This window comes from Grampus griseus (genome assembly GCF_964374135.1).
Source record: "Grampus griseus genome assembly, chromosome: 7".
NCBI lineage: Eukaryota > Metazoa > Chordata > Mammalia > Artiodactyla > Delphinidae > Grampus > Grampus griseus.
The window spans coordinates 70919228-70935098 of NC_139001.1; the positions used below are offsets into that span (position 1 = coordinate 70919228).

General features: G+C 42.9%; 1 protein-coding gene across 5 annotated transcripts in view; it reads left to right on the plus strand.

The window, feature by feature from the left end:
• Nucleotides 1–9458: 9458 nt before the first annotated feature.
• ITGB6 (integrin subunit beta 6) overlaps nt 9459–15871 on the plus strand; it is a 145282-nt gene continuing 138869 nt past the window's right edge. For 4 of the 5 annotated variants that reach the window (XM_082658836.1, XM_082658835.1, XM_082658839.1 and 1 more), the window contains exon 1: nt 9459–9805. The gene's annotated coding sequence lies outside the window, so the exon portion shown is untranslated. The remainder of the gene's footprint in view (nt 9806–15871) is intronic. The other variant, XM_082658837.1, reaches the window with a different exon arrangement.

Consider the following 15871-nt stretch of genomic DNA (forward strand, 5'->3'; position numbering starts at 1 on the left):
TTGAGAAATAGAACATGGCCCCCTCCCTAGATGCCCCGACAGCTGTGCCTCTTGACAGTCATCAACCCCTCCTTCAGCTCAGTAGGTAACACTCCACAGACTTTATGTTATTCACCTCCTTGCTTTTCTTTATGATTGTATCACCTAAATATGCTTCCCTAAAACCTAGAGTTTAGTTTTGTCCATATTTGAACTTTCTATAAGTGGAATCGTGCTTTCAATATTTCGTTGTGTCTGGCAGCTTTTGCTCAATATTATACCTTGAAGATTTAATCGTGCATTTTTGCTTAGCTGTAATTTATTTTTATCATTGCATAGTATTTCATTGTATAAATATACCAAAGTGTGTCTATTTTATTTTTGATAGACGTGGGAGTTCTTGACTATTCTGGACACGCTATGATGAAAATGCTCAGTGCATCTGTGCCTGTATTTCTGCAGGGTGTATGCCCAGGAGCGGAGTTGCTGGATCATGGGATATGCCTAGCTTCAGCTTTACAGGATAATGCCAAAATGTTTTCAAAGTGGTCATCACAGACCCTAAGGTTAAATGAAATACCTGTCTTTCGTGCAAAGAATACCCCTACTTGAGATTTAAAACAAAACAAAACAAAAACAAAAACAAAAACTAGTAGTAAGTGTCCAGTGGATGAGAGGTGAGTATTGACAAAGATAGCAGGGAGGATGAGGAGCCACAGCGGAGGGGTCTAGCCCTCACGGGAAGGGGAAGGGGCAGGGTCAAGGTGTAACCAGTGTACAGTCCCACGTAGACTTGTGCTGGCCTCCCAGGTAAACGCTGCAAAAGAGCTCCCCTCCTTTCTCTTGAAAAGAAGGAATGGGGCTTGACTAAGCAAGGATGCCATTCCTCGTCACGGTGCTCTGGTGCTGTGCATGTTGTTTCCGCGGTGTCCATGGACACCCAAAGCAGCTGTGGATCAGACCGGGTTGCTCCTGGGCCAGCCCCCCTCACCCTCCACCCTACTTCCCACTGGCTCCCACCCCTCAGCCTCAGGGATGCTTCTCCACTCCTGGCCCAGGAGTGGCTCTCATGGGTCTCTCCCAGTCTCAGCGCTTCCAGCCCAACAGCAGCCTCATGTTGCCACCACCTGATTGGGGTGTGGAATGTTCTCCTTCCACACCTTTCACTTCTCAATCACCGATAGCACTCAGCGATCACTGAGAGGGTAGGGCAGGTGGAGGTTGTTCCTCCGGGCATTATTCTGAAGCTGAGGCTGAGGGGGTACCCAGGTGTCCTCCTCTTCGCTGTATGGAGAAGTTGGGACCATGTCTTAGTCTTACTGGGTCCTTCCCTTTCCGCAGACCACTCCAGTGCCCAGCAGAGTTCCTCACACACAGCTACCTAACCTAAGTTGGTCACTTACCTAACCAGCAGCTTTCTAACAACTGGGGACACAGGAGATACACTGTTCCTAGAACTCCGTACTGCACCTACCAGAAAATGATCAAAATGACCATACAAGTCTACAATGACTATGCGAATGGCGCCCCCGGAGTTGCGTAGAGCACAGCTTTCTCGCCGTAAGCCGCATTCTGGCTGATGGATAAATAAAATCTGATGCTTATATGCAAATCTCATGTTTGTCAGTAATCCCAAAGTCTTAAAATGGGGTTACCAGAGTGCTAACAAGGAACGATTATCTAAATGACATTAATGGCTCCCTTTAGGTGGAAGATCCACCAAGTTGTTATTTAGGTTCAAGTCAGCCAGAAAATGCCAGCAAAGGGGGGTTGATTGATTTAATAAAAGAGGCAGTGATAAATTCTTCTGTAGCTTAGTGATTCTTCCCATGTGAACTAGAGGGAAACCAGAGACGACATCAAAATCTATCCTTCCATTTCTTCATGATGAGGGGCTGGAACGAAGGGCCGTTGGCTTGTCGACTCTGAACCTGAGTCCGTGATAAGGGCGGCTCCCCAGGGTCCTGCAGGGGGTGCTTCGCTGAGGACGGTGAATGGTGAGCTCATAAAAGGACCGCTCAGTCCAGCTGAAGCCTCCTTTCTCCAATTTGCCCACAGGGATGTCTTTTTCTAATTTTTGCAAGGACTAGTGCTGTGTAAGATTTTCAAACTGTTTCCACAAACTCAAGCCTCGTAACAGCATTTCTGTGAAACTAGCATCTCTTTTGCAATCCACAAGGCCAAACACCCTGGTTTATCTGGCTTCTTTCCTTCTTTCTATGTTAGATTATTTATAACACTATAGGTCAACGAAATCTCTGTTTTCTAAGTTCAGCGCTGCAAGCTGGGTGTTCTCTCTTTGCTCCTCCAGATTACTCTTTTTAACTCCTGTGTCTCAGGAGACTGACCTTCAGGATGGCATCAAGCTGGCTCCCTTGCCTCTGGCTTCCATCTGGAGTTGGCCAGTGTGAGGTACCTGCAACCAGTGGGCTGGAGGGATGATTAATCAAGGTTTATTGCCCAGGCTTCCTCCCTGTGGCCCGCAGATTGGCAGTGTCCCCATCACGGGTTGAATCGTGTCTCCCCTAAATCCATATGTGAAGGCCTGATCCCCAGGACCTCAGCATGTAACTGTATTTAGAAATAGGACCTTTAGAGAGGTAATTAAGTTAAAATGAGGTCATTAGGATGGGCCCTAATCAAACTGACTGATGTCTCTATAAGAAGAGATTTGGACACAGATACATGCACAAAGGGAAGACCATGTGAAGACACAGGGAGAAGACAGCCATCTATAAACCAAGAAGAGACACCTCAGAAGAAGCCAACACTGCCAACACCTTGATCTTGGACTTCTAGCCTCTAGAATTGTGAGAAAATAAATTTCCGTTGTTTAAGCTGCCCAATCATGGTACTTTGTTAGGGCCTTCTACCAAAATCACAGGTGCAGACCATGCTCCCTGTCCTAGAGCCACAGTTCTCCCCCTGGCTTGTGTTACTGCTCCCTCCCCGGACTCCAGGCTTAGGGGAAGGAAGAAAGGGCTCCCTGCTGTTGCTGCTCTATCGTGGCTGGTTTCCCTTTGCTTTTATTATGATATGATATAATAATAATATAATATAATATAATATAATATAATATAATATAATATAATATAATATAATATAATATAATATACCGTCTTTATTAAACCCTCTTCAATTACCCCATTTGTGTGCATCAGCGGTTACTTGCCGGAGCTTAGACTCATCCACCTGTTTCTAGCAATTTGTCTGGGTTGTTCCTAAAATGTAATCCTACCCAGCAGACCCAGACCAGAACGGTTCATCAGGTGAGATGAACCCTCTGCCATCTTACCATGTGAAAAACATTTTCTGAAATTTCCAACGGTGACAAGAAGCTATTAGAATATGCAACTTAGTGGTGAGCTCTTCGTAAATAAAGATAAGAAATCGGTCTAGCCCAGGAAATGCTGACATCGTTGTAAGCAGGGACTGAGAAAGTGACTGTTCTGAAAAAGAAATTCATGCTATGGAGAGAACACTCTGGAAATGGATATTTAGAATTGTTTCCACCATTGTGTAAATCGTTTCTGAAAACAATGTTTTCTCTGTTAAAAATTCCGATAAATACACATTTTAAAAACTTGGAAGTAGGAGTTAAAGAAATTATTTAAAAACCTTTCAAATGTATAATTTCAGAGAGCTTTGAGCATATCTCTAGCTATCTGCTATCTGCAAAAATGGTGCTTCAATGAGGCTTCCTTTCTCTGACTTTCTCTGGGTTTGGCCAATTGGAAGCACTTTTTCATTAGATTATAAGAGCAACTGATTGACGCCAAAAAAAGATGGAAATTTATTAATAAACTTTCATCAGAATCTTTGCCTAGTTAGTGGATGTGGCCAAAAACATGTCAAGATGGAGTCATTACAGACAACAATGTGCTTCTTGCATATCTTTGTAGCATTGCTTTTAGACACAGTAGTCACTAATCAGGTACCAAAATAAACTGTGCTTAGAATCAGACTTTTGAATCAAATCACAAAGTGGTAATGCCCGCTTTTCGAGTGAAGCATATACATATAAAATGAGCATACAATGTGAATAGCTAATGAAAGCAAAAAGGGCTTTTTTTGCCATCCAGAAAACAATGCACTTAATATTGTCTCACCTTAAAAAGCATTCTCTTTGTTTTTAATTAATAATGTATTAGTTCAATAGTACATGTGTATCTATAAACAAATAACAGTATTGGGAGTCATCTTTTACTGATTCTGGTGAGTCATGCAAAACGTTGGAGACCACTGAACATTCAAGCATAAGGGGCTGCAAAATAAAACTCCACCGTATCTGGAATCTTAGAACCTCAGGTTCACAGTTCTATCTTGTTCAAACTGACTTCAAAGCCAGTGAAGGGGGAAAGCACAAAGGAATGCTGTGCCCGAGGGACAGCCAGCGCCACCCAGCCTCCCGCCCGAGGCAGGGGAGTCCACTCCTGGGGTAGAACTGCCACCTCTCAGAGAGTTTGGAAATATTTGGAATGTAGTGGGAGGCCCAAGGGACCACCCAGTAGTAAAAACCCGGAGGAAAGCCTTCCAAAAACAACAGGGGGTAGAATGAGGGTAGCTCCTCCCCACTTCCACCTCCTGGCCAGGCCCGGGCGGGAGCAGTCCATCTTCCTGCATTCCTGACTGTCACAGAGGCTACGAGCCTTGGAAATAATGCTGTCACAGTTGCAATGTTTGGAGGTGACAGAAAACATCCTAGTCGCGTCAGAGAAAATAGCCGTTTCGACTAGACTGCGGGAAAATGCCCCTGGCACTCAACTCAGCATGCCTTGTCTCCAGTGCCGCCAGCAAAACAAGAGCCCAGCTCCAGGCAGAGCTCTGGACCATATGTACATTTATTGCCTGGCCTTTCAGGGAAAAGGCTATGAAGATACATTGATGGAGTGGAGATGTCATTATGTGATTTTGAAATCAATGCCACTTCCCAGCTGTTTTTTGTTACTGTTTTTACAGGATGCCTCAGTGATTAAAATTAAAATGTGGTTACAGAACAAGGGACCCAGAGAGCTGTTCATTTCTCTGCATTCCTACAAATGCATCCTGCTGTTTCCAGCTTTTCTCCTTAAAGGCAGGGTGAATTTAAATCGCCTTCTCGGCACTGAAGGATGCACCAAAGCAGTTTCATCTCCCTGTAGAAGCCTCTAGAGGAGATTATCTGAATGCTTGAAGAAGCCGTTCGTCTTTACAGTTATCCCAAAGAAGTCAGGTGATGTTAACAAGACATTCTTTCTGCTCCCGACATTCAGAGTTGTAGCTTTGTGTCTTAGATGCTGGTGATTTGTCGTAGTTTTGTTTTTTAAGTCCATTCAGTGGTGGTCTGAGTAGAGATTAATGGGATTTTGTCATCTAAGTGAGGTGAGCTCATTCCTGAGTTTTGCTAAACTCTACTATTCAGCCTCGTGCTCAGCTCACAGGGGACCTTCTAAACCCCAAGAGCCTCCCGCTGAGTGGAAGCACAAACACTGCCCCGAGATGCTGCCATGTTACACAACTGTACCCTCCAAACTGGATTTTCCTTCTCTTCACTCCTACAGAGAATAAGGCCACGTGGTCCCAAATTATTTTCCAAGATGACCTTCTAAATGGATACCTGGGGCCTCCAAACTCCCTCCTACCGGGAGGTGTCTTTCATTTTCTCCACACACCATGCTCCAGCAAAACCAGACTTCTCACCTTGAAGAATGCAGCACGTATTTTCATCCAATCGGCTTTTTTTTTTTTTTTTTTGCGGTATGCGGGCCTCTCACTGTTGTGGCCTCTCCCGTTGCGGAGCACAGGCTCCGGACGCACAGGCTCAGCGGCCATGGCTCACGGGCCCAGCCGCTCCGCGGCATGTGGGATCTTCCCGGACCGGGACACGAACCCGCGTCCCCTGCATCGGCAGGCGGACTCTCAACCACTGCGCCACCTGGGAAGCCCCAATCGGCTTTTTGAAGAATGAAGCTGAGACCTTGATCTACTGTGGTTTGCCTGCCCTGCTCTATAATGCCAACAGATTACTGGGCCTTGTGGCCACCTTGTCCTTCACGTTTTGTGGCCAGGGCCATTCCTGTCTTGGCTGGAGAGCTAAGAGTGGAATTTTAACTATGAATTTCCTTGTGTTTAATAGGCTCACGTCAAAAGGCCGCATTCTGCCTCAGATATGCATGAACAGCTTCCACTGGTGTTACTCATGTATCTCTGAGTTTAGTTAAAATACTCCAACACTTGGGCACTATTGAAAAACATTCTTGTTTAATTGCTTTAATGCGCATGTGGGAGGGTGAAACCGGCACGTGGAAATTAATCAAAACTTCACTCTGTTCTAGGTAATGTTTGTTTTTTTAAGGGAACAAAGCCATTTGGACAATCCCGCTAATCAATTCCATCATTGTACATACCAACCACGGGGCCCCTCCAAGCTGCTCTTGGAGGCCTCATTAGCCCAGACCCATCTGGTTATTTAAGGGGCAGCTGTGGTAGAATGAAGCACACCACAGGTCTGGACTCAAAATAGGCAAGATCAAATTCCAGCTCTGTTAATATTGTACCGGCTTGGGCAAGTCACTTAGTCTTTCCCAGCATCTATTCATCTGTAGACTGTTGAATTTACAAGGTTATTGTATGAATTAAATAAATAATGGATGTTAAGTTATGGAGATAGTAAGCAGAGACTGACTTATGGTCAAACAATGGTAGAGCAAGCGTAGATTGGTATAACTCCTTTGGAAAGTAGTTGCAATGCATACCGATAACACTAAGCAGATAAAATTGTCTTCTTTGATCCAATAATTCTACATATGAGAATTTGTCATTGGAAATACAAAAAATAAATAAATAAAGGGAAATCTTTGTGTGTAAAGCTTTTCTTCATGGCATTTGCTTTTTATCATGGGAAATAAGTGGAAGCAACCTAGATTTTAAGTAATTAAGGAAATGTTTAAGTACATCATTACATGCTTAGATGATACTTAAATGATCACATACAGAATCATTGGTACCAAGAAAACATAAGCATTAAAAAGGACTGGAAGGAAATAGGACAAAATTTCCAACAATAATGGGTAGAAGAAAACCAGAAGATGCTTTGGATAAAAGCACTGTATGAACTTTTGCCCCTCTTTGCATTCATAATACCTTATACATAGATGACACTCTTTACATAGTAAATGATTTTTTTTTTAAGTATTATACCTTAGCTCCTAATTAACTAGAACACTCGGCTCAACTAGCTTTCCAATTAATCAAAGCTTTCCCTTAATTAGCCCTGCAAAATAGTTTTGAAATATTTTTTTCTGGTGGTTTGTTCTTACTTTTCCATCCAACTATCTGTAAGATCATAGATATTCAGGAACTAGCACATTGGCATTTGGTCAAATAGCAAAAGCTTGGATTCAGTCATTGAGTGTCACAAGGCGCAACATCAAAGGAATTTTCCAACATTGCTCCCCACATACAGCTGGGCCCATGTCACTTGATCCTAAAGAATGCCAAGCAGTGTGCAGCGGGTGGTGACCGCTCATGGCAGGGGAGCCAATGTATATGTTTCCCTCAGGAGGAAAATGGGTGCAAGCCTAAAAAGCCGGGGTGGTGGAACGGGGGACACTTTAAGTGTAGACAGCAGTTTTCAGAGAAAGTTCATCGGCATTATCATAGTGAGTTATGCACAAGGAGGGAATGCAATAAATAAAACCTCATTCATTTACAGAAATAGAACCAAAGCACCCAAAACAGGCAACTACATGAATATTCGGTTCTCGGAGCCACTGGAAGTAATATTTATTGCCTTCAGATGAGAACCACCTTTAGTGGCTTTCTTTTGAAATAGCATTATAAAATACCATTTTGTATTTCTAGCACATCCTATGGGCCTCTCTGTGGCTCCTTTGGGAACAGAGAGCCAGGCTCAGCATACAATGGAGTTGTCCACCTGGGAAATGGAAGCTAGCCTGTGTTGGGGCAGTCCACGGAGGAAATGAATTTTGCAGAGAAGGAATAATATCTCTAGGGCAGAAATTAACTCAGTCCTTGAATTTCAAATAGAAGTGTTTCCTCCCTGCTGAGTTCACCTAAAGAGCAAAAGAACAAACTTGCACCTCAATTACAGGAAAGGAAAAGCCCCTTGAAGGCTCATGGGATCACAGAGGTTAGAAATGAACAGTACTAATACTCCACCACACACAAGACACACATAGATGAGGAGACAGTTGGAAGAGGTTAGAAATTTTTCAGAGATCACACAGCCAGTAAATGGTAGAGTCAGGATTCAAATCCAAGTCTCCTGGCTCTCTGCTGCTCTGGCTTCTACACTACTCAAATACCACAGGGCTTGCAATCTGCCAAACGACCACCAGTACTGTTCATCAGACGTTCAAGAAGCAGTGTAGCACCATGGCAAGTGCTTTGGAGTCAGACTGGAGTTTAAATCTTAACTCTGTCACTGACTAGTGTGTGACCTCGGGCAAGTCATCTCTCTGAAAGTCAGGCTCATCTATAAAGCAAGATCATAAACCCAGCCCCACAGTGTGGTGGGAAGAATTAAGTGAGATAATGCACCTCAAGCACTGAACAGGGGGTTTGAACAACCATGGGGACTCAATGAACAGTATCTGTCATTACTAACCTACCCCTGTCCTTGAAGGCAGACCCAAAGCCCTGAACAGTCAGCTCAGCCACAGAGGAAGAATGTGGTCTAAACACTTCATCCTTCTTCACAAAAGCTGTATGGATGTCTCTTGTCCTCCTTTGTGCCCAGCAGGAATAAATCAAATCCAGTCTAGACCATTTAGTGCTTGTCACCATTTTTGATACTAAACTCATCAGTTTTTATTTTCATTTTCTAGTTTACCCAAACCAGCCATTTTTAGAGGCTAGCGACTTTAAACCAAGGTTGCCAATAAATTAGACTCATCTTGAAAACACCAGGATCCTTCTGAGGGAATATAAATATAAACACACACAATACAGGGAAAAAATTTTTTTAATTTATTTTTTATTGAAGTATAGTTGATTTACAATGTTGTGCTATCTCTGGTGTGCAGCAAAGTGATTCAGCCTTATATATATATGTACATACATATATTCTTTTTCATATCCTTTTCTATTATGGTTTATTACAGAATGTTGAATGTAGTTCCCTGTGCTATACAGTAGGACCTTGTTGTTTATCCATTCTATATGTAATAGTTGGCATCTGCTAACCCCAAACTCCCAATCCAACCCTCCCCAATCCCCCTCCCCCTTGGCAACCACAAGTCTGTTCTCTATGTCTCTGAGTCAATACAGGGAAATTTGATAGGAGTTTGGTCATCGGCTTGAATGCCAGCTCAACTCTAAATTTGCCCAGTACTATTTTGGGGTATTAAAATCTATATGTGCTTAATACCCCACCACCCTGCCGTCCATGAGGTTTGAATGTCCTTTATAGAATGAACTTGATCCTCCCGTCTTACTTTTGGTCTCTCTCCAGAGAAGCTAACACACTGGCATAGCTCTGCCATTTGTCAGCCAGAAGTCTGGTTACACATTTGCTCGTCAATCTAAACCTAACCTATTCTCATACAAGCACTTGGGTTTTCGTGTAAATCAACCAGACGTTCTGTCATTCACCAGCAATATCTCTCCATACTGTTCTATACCCATGTGCCTTCATGAACTAGTTCACTATGTTTGTGGAAGAAACATTCAAATGAATGTGCTTTTTCAGGAATAGTGACACCAGAATGTTATAAATCTGTTCATTACCACAACAAGGATAAGTGGTATTTCTGCCAAAGACTTTTGATAACGGGTGCAGTAATGCATCTCAGCACTTTCTGAGATTAAAGGTCTGCCCTGAGAGGTAAGTAGGATAATGCATGACTAACAAAAGCAAACCCAAATTTCGGAGCTAAGTTTTCCTTGTCAGTGTAACTGATCGTTTTGAGCAGACGCTGCCTTAGAAAGTTCATAATGTTATTTCTCTTCTCTTCATCTTAAAGTCCAGGTGAGGCTGACCCCATGGTTTGTAAAAGGGCAGATCCTTATTAACTTAGCATGCTTTATTGTGATGTTTCTTATATTGGAATTCACACGTTTTTAACAGTTGTGCTTCAAAAATCTGCTATGGTTTAAGGATAATATTTCACAGAATTATTAGTTCATCACTTATTAAAATACTTGGACATTCAGTTGATTAGTCTCTTAAGAAGCTTTTTAAGATATTTGTTTCTGATTAGAGTGATTAATTGTTAACACTTTTTTAAAAATAGGTGATTTGACTCTAGCCCTCACTAGCTCTTTTAGCATTTGCAAGAGGCACAAAGGAACTAAGGAACTGGAAATTTAAACAAGAAAAATAACAGTTCTCATTGACACCCGCTTTACGTTGGGCCAGTTAACTTCAATGTTTCTGGATTGTAAAATGGTGTTTAAATGTAGAGCTAGTTCATGGGAACTATGGAGAAAATAAGGGGAAATCCTTCAATCTAGGATGTCTACAAAGAGCACGTTTTATTCCTACAAGTGTCTGAAAATGCCTGGTGTCATTACTATTCACTTTGAGCACTTGGAAGTATCAGTGCTGTAAAAAAAAATCCAATATCTGTGAAAGGTTATTCATCCAAATAACATGTCCTCTAAAGTTAAAGCCTCAGATAGAGCTATGTCATATTGGCTTTCAAGATTCCTAAAATGGACAGAATATAGATTCTGGTCAGAGAGCAATGGCTGTCATTTACTGTTTTGGATTCGGAACAGGCTCAGTAGATCACAGTTAAAGTTTTGGGGTACAGGGTTTCAAGTCACTTGGTGATAGTATAAAGATTAGCGTCTACCTAAGTAAAATTCTGAGCCTCGGTGAAATGGAGAAACGTCTTCCTCCCCAGCCATCTCTCCTCTTCATTCCTTTCATTCTCATGGTAGCCTTTTTCCTCTATCTGACGTACTCCCTCTAGCGTTTCCTAGATGAAGTACAGAGCTAAAGCTCAATTTGCAAACAAAAAACATTATTGCAGTCTCACAATATTATCCCCAGTTACCATACACTAAATCAAACTTCCCACCAGATGTTTTGACGTGAACTTTAAGTGATTGCCAGAATTTTTCATCTGAGCGTCTCAAAGTTAGATTCTTGTATTCCAACTTCAGATCCCAAAAGGGGACATTGATTTCTACTCTGTTAAAGTTGGATTCCTTCCCTGCCTTTGAATCCTTATATTCTAATTTACTTTTATTGAAACATGTGGGGAGGCGGTAGGGAGAGTTGGGGGGAGATTCGGTACTGAACTAAAACATACAAGCAGGCATTTCTTCGACCTATTTTCCAGGGGTAGAACTTACACTGAATGCTCCTAAGTTACCCAAGAGATTCAAGGTATTTTGACTCAAGAAAAAAGTGATGAATTTTTTAAAATGTGTTTACGGAAACCATGGGCATATTTTCCACCATAGAAGCCCTTAGTCAAACCAGAAAGAATAGCTACTTGGGAAATGTATTGCTTATGAGCACTTTTTCTTGACAGAGAAGAAAACCTGTCAGCTGCTGTTGCTGCTACTTTGGAAACCAGCCGCAGCTGATTGTGAGAACTAACTATAGGCCAAGGTCATCTGGGGATCCACACTGCTCACAGGAATGTCACCCACACCTTGCCGGCCAGTTCAGCCAGTCCAGCCCAGAGAGCTATTTTCAGCTGGCCCTCCCACAAGAAGGCCCTGGACTGTCCTTCATGCCACCGGCATCTAGTTTTATACTTAACTATTCTGAACCATAATCTGATCTCTTCTCTCCTTGACAACATTCTACATTTTTGAGACCCCCATAGCAGGTTGATAGATACGTCAAATTTTAATATTAACACTGACCTTTTGCTTAAACAGTACAAAGCTCACCCACACAGATAGCTCTACTATATCAAATTACTTCAACCGAGTGCCTGAGCAGGAGACCTCAGCCTTATTTAGCCTCCTTCATCTCTACAGCCATCCGCCACCTCCCATCACTGCCAGGCCTGGTCCATTCAGATTCCTAAGGATCTGTTGTTGATCCTCTCCCCTTCCATGTTTACTGTCATTACATTTCACCCACGTTTGCCTAGACTTCTGTAATAGCCTCCTAGCCAATCTCCCCGCCTCCAATTCACCAATATTCTACCCTTCGTTATCTTTCAAAATCACAAGTCAGAATGCATCACTCTTCTGTTTAAAATCCTTCCATGGTTCCTCATCACCTATGAGATAAAGCTACACACACATACACACACACACACACACTCACACACACAGCTCACACAAACATTTTGGACTCTCCAGTTAGACTATGAGGCTTTTAAGGTAGGCACCTTTTATTATTGATTTTTGTGTTCCCATCATTTAGAGCCATACCTCAATTGAATCATAAATACATTTTGTTGTATTAATTAATAAAAATATAAATCTCATGAACAAATCAGCCAGTTGCCTTCAAGAAAGTATATCTGAATCCAAGGCCCATCTTAACCTATGCACTTCACTAAACAGAACTTGACTTACCAGGTTTGAAGTTGGGTCGTAGTCTAAGGACCCATATCTGCATTACAGAAAAATGGATGCTTCTACCAAGAGATGACCTAGAAAAGTCTTGTGGGCTAGGGAATTAGGTCAGAGAAAAAGAGGTAGGAGCAAGATGTGTGGGGCTGGGGCTTGTCACCTGATGTGGACTGTCCAATCCTGGAAGACTTAGGAACCTAAGAGGCTGTTAAAATTGAGACAGACATCATGCATGTGTCTTATCCATGGAGTGCCTCTAGCTTGTCTCTTCTTTACTTAACATCTCTGCACTCTCTGCTCATCTATGCAAGTTCCCAACTTGGGTCTCAGGTTTAACCTGGTAACCTTGACTTCAAGATCAATTACCAGCACAGTTTCTACCTTTGCCATTCTAGGTTAGTCATTTCCCCCCATGCAGTTTTCCCCAAGATAATACTTCTTTAAGAGGTTTCCGAGGTTTAGTTAATCATGCCTATCGTGGTGACATTTGGCAACCACAGTTCATGACCCACGGTCTTCTTGGCATCTCCTTATCACACCAAGTATTGACTCTGCTTAAGTTCTGCTCAAAGCTCTGGCAGATGTTGAGCCCTCACCAGCTGAGAAAGATTGACTCCCAGAAAAATATGTCAACCATGTAGTTCTTCACAAATCTGGCTAGCCTTCATATCCAAACCTCTCTAACTCTTCATCTATACAAACTCCCTATTTTTTCATTATATCATTAAAGAATAATTACTGAGCCTTTATTTGCCAGACCAGGGATGGAGACGGTGAACAACACAAACACAATCCTTCTCCCGCAAATCTTGCAATCCAGCCATCTCTCCACTGTTCCTTGAATCCTACCTTTATACAGGACTCTTCTGTTTGCATTGAATATGCTCCTACCTGCCATCCCTCTGGGCCTGTGTGAATGCTTGTAATTCATCAAGGCTCCATTCAAGTCTTCCCACCAATGTCCTGTGTAGCCTCTCTCTTACAGCGAAGTGGGTATTATGAACTGATTAAAGGACCATATCTAAGGATGCTGTGTGCAGAACCAATGCGGATCCTAAGGAGGCTTCTAGAAGTACCTCCAAGGGCTCCGTCATACCTATAATTTGTATCAGTTGGAGGTTTTGCTATACATAGAAAGTACATGCTTATTCCTTGTGTGAACAGCATGAAGTTGGATGGGAAGAATGATATCCAACCACAGACTCAAGATGTATTAGTCATCTCTTGCCACACAGCAAATCATACCATAACCGAGGGGCTTAAAACAACAAACATTTATTATCTCACAGTTTCTCTAGTGCAAAGAACTCAGACTATCCCTGTGAGCAAAGAGGGAAACCCCTCAGCCTTCATTGGGGAGCCTCCCATCCACTTGCGGGAAATGGAAGGACAAGATGAGCCTGAAGAAATCCAAGGAGAGAAATGGCAACATACTCCATGTCATGTAGGGGAAAGAACAGCGCTTTAGAAGTTTTTTAAAAAATTAATTAATTTTATTTTTGGCTGCACTGGGTATTCGTTGCTACGCGCGGGCTTTCTCTAGTTGCGGCGAGCAGGGGCTACTCTTCGTTGTGGTGCGCGGGCTTCTCTTGATGCAGAGCACGGGCTCCAGGTGCGCGGGCTTCAGTAGTTGCAGCACACGGGCTCAGTAGTTGTGACTCACGGGTTCTAGAGTGCGGGCTCAGTAGTTGTGGCGCATGGGCTCAGTTGCTCCGCGGCATGTGGGATCTTCCCGGACCAGAGCTTGAACCTGTGTCCCCTGAGTTGGCAGGCAGATTCTTAACCACTGCACCACCAGGGAAGTAAAGAAGAATTTGAAAATATACTCTGGGCTCCCATTTTCACTTAGCAATAAGGCAACAGGGCCCTTAGTAAGCAGCTGCTCCCTTGTGATAACCCATAATCTCTAACTGGACTCAGTCCTCACACTGCCTTGTAGCATCTCCAATTGTCTCAACACTGAATCTGCTGTCGGTTGCCATTTCACTCGGCATTTACCCTATTGTCATCTTATAGAAGGGTTGAGGAAAATATCCCTGTCTCTTTTAAGAATGTGAAAACCGAAGATAGACCAACAGGGCTCTGACTTTGTGAGGGAAAGAATATTCTTCTGTATTAAATATACAAGGAAAACCGATGTGTATAAAAAAATTATCTTAAGATGCTATTATGAAACAGCTTCATTCATTCACTCATTCATTCATGTTGTCCCCCTGGCCCTGTTCTCATTTGAATTTTCCACTCTTCCAAGCAAAGTCTTTAATAACTTGTAGGATTTCACTTCTGGCTGCACCCTGCCCTTTGTAAAAGATGGGAGGTGGTGAGCGCTGCCAGCAAATATTTTATCGATTAACTGATAGGGTGGGTCATGTTTCTGGGAGAGAATAAATTTGAGGGCAAGGTACACCCTTCCTCATTTGGAGAATATTTTGTCGAACCCAAATGGCCAGTTCCTATCTCATCAGTGTATTTTAAGCAGGGACAGCTGGAGCTTACCACCTGCATCCTGCCCAGCCTTTATTACTTCAATAAAGGCAGGAAACAGCAGGGCTCTGCACACAGCAGTCACAGACCCTCATCAGAGACAAACCACTGACATGGGCTCTTAATAAGAACAGCCTCGCTGGCCCAGTGTTGGCTTTGGGGAGCCACATGCAGGCACACACCAAGGAGCGCTATCAGCATCCTTCTCCTTCCCTCCTTTGGGGGCCGAGGGCTGAGGAACAAGCCTCCCTCCATTTTGTAACAAATGACCTATTTCAGTGAAATAAGAAAGGGAGGGCAGCCGTGCAGTCAGCCAGTCAGTTATATGCCACGTTGTAGCGATGTTAGTATTTCATGCCAGTAATTCTGTCTAACAGAAACTCATCTTGGCTTTTTCCCATTCCTTTTAGCAAGATTGCAGTTGTAAATCAGCAAGAGTGTCCTGGAGGCTGCTTCAGGTTGGCTGTCGGGAGCGGTCTAAGGGGAAGAATCTTCAGAATAGTTTAGAATCTGAGTCTAAGAGGGAAGGTCAATTTTGCTATTTAGAATCGGAGCACTCTGCCAAACTTGGCTTCGAAGGGAGGCTCTAAATGTCAGCCTTGGAATTTGAATTTAGAATATCTAAAAACACAATTCATCCTTTCACCCCCATGTGGCTTAGTTCAGGTTCTCGGTTCTGACCTCTGAGCATCCTCTGAATTTGGGAGGCCACTCTAATAATAATCCATTTTGGATTGGTAAAATCCCTTTTTAGGTGTAAGAACAGTTTTATTTGTAGCTCCAAGAGGAAGATAGAGTGGGTGTCTTTCTGATCTGAAAGGCATTATGAACAGAAACTGAATTTGCTGGGAGAGTTCAGGTCTTGGCCTTACCTCTTTTTTTTAACCAGTCTCTTCTTATTTCCCTTTTTTCCCTACCC